The sequence below is a fragment of the Octodon degus genome, unplaced genomic scaffold, assembly GCF_000260255.1.
Source record: "Octodon degus isolate 3935 unplaced genomic scaffold, OctDeg1.0 scaffold00276, whole genome shotgun sequence".
Taxonomy (NCBI): Eukaryota; Metazoa; Chordata; class Mammalia; order Rodentia; family Octodontidae; genus Octodon; species Octodon degus.
In genome coordinates, this window is record NW_004524852.1 from 1,599,327 (window position 1) to 1,600,275 (window position 949).

Consider the following 949-nt stretch of genomic DNA (forward strand, 5'->3'; position numbering starts at 1 on the left):
CTATGCTGAGCTGACCCGTAACACCACCCTCCCTCGAGTAGGCACGTAGGTGACGTTTTCAGGTGAAAGACGAAGTATTTTTACCGGGCTGGGGCGGGCTTGTTTTTGCACAGGCTGAGCCCCCAGTTTTCCCCTACCTGGCTAAAACCACTTCCTTTACTCAAGTGGCTTGTGTCTGCCAGGATGCCTGTCTCCTCTGCTCACTCATTCTTTTTTTTTTTTTTTTTTTTTTTTTTTTTTTTTTTTTTTTGGGGGGGTGTGTGTGTGTGTGTGTGTTTATGTGGGGGGGCAGCTCAGCCCACCAGGGGTGCTGGGGGATTGAACCGTGGTCCCTGTGCTTTGCTAAGCTTGTTCTAAGTAGGTGCTTTAGACCACTGAGCCATCTCACCAGCCTCACTCATTCTTAAGTTATTTCTTATTTATTTATTTTTGCGGAATCCGGGATTGAACTCAGGCCCTTGTGCTTGCCAGGCAAGCACTTATTTTACTGAGCTATATCCCTGGCCCCTTAAGTTATTTCACTAGACACAGACTACTTCCTCCTCTGCGCCTTAGCAGTATGAACTTTATGTTTCCTCAGGTTACTGTCAGTGCACTCTACTCCGAATGAGGGGGAAAAATACACACACACACACACACACACACATATATATGAAATATGTGTATGACATATTTATATATTCATATATGTATGAACATAAATTATATATATATACATATATATATACATATATATATACATAAGTGAGTTTTGTATCCTAGTGAGTTTTCTAGTTTGTTTAGAGAGGCCTTGCTAAGTAAGTGAATTGCAGCTGGGCATTGTGGCACACACCTGTAACCCCAGCACTCCAGAGGCTGAGGCAGGAGCATCGCTGCCTGTTTGGGCTACATAGTGAATTTAAAGCTAGCCTGAACGACACAGTGAGGCCTTATCTCAAATAAGTAAGCA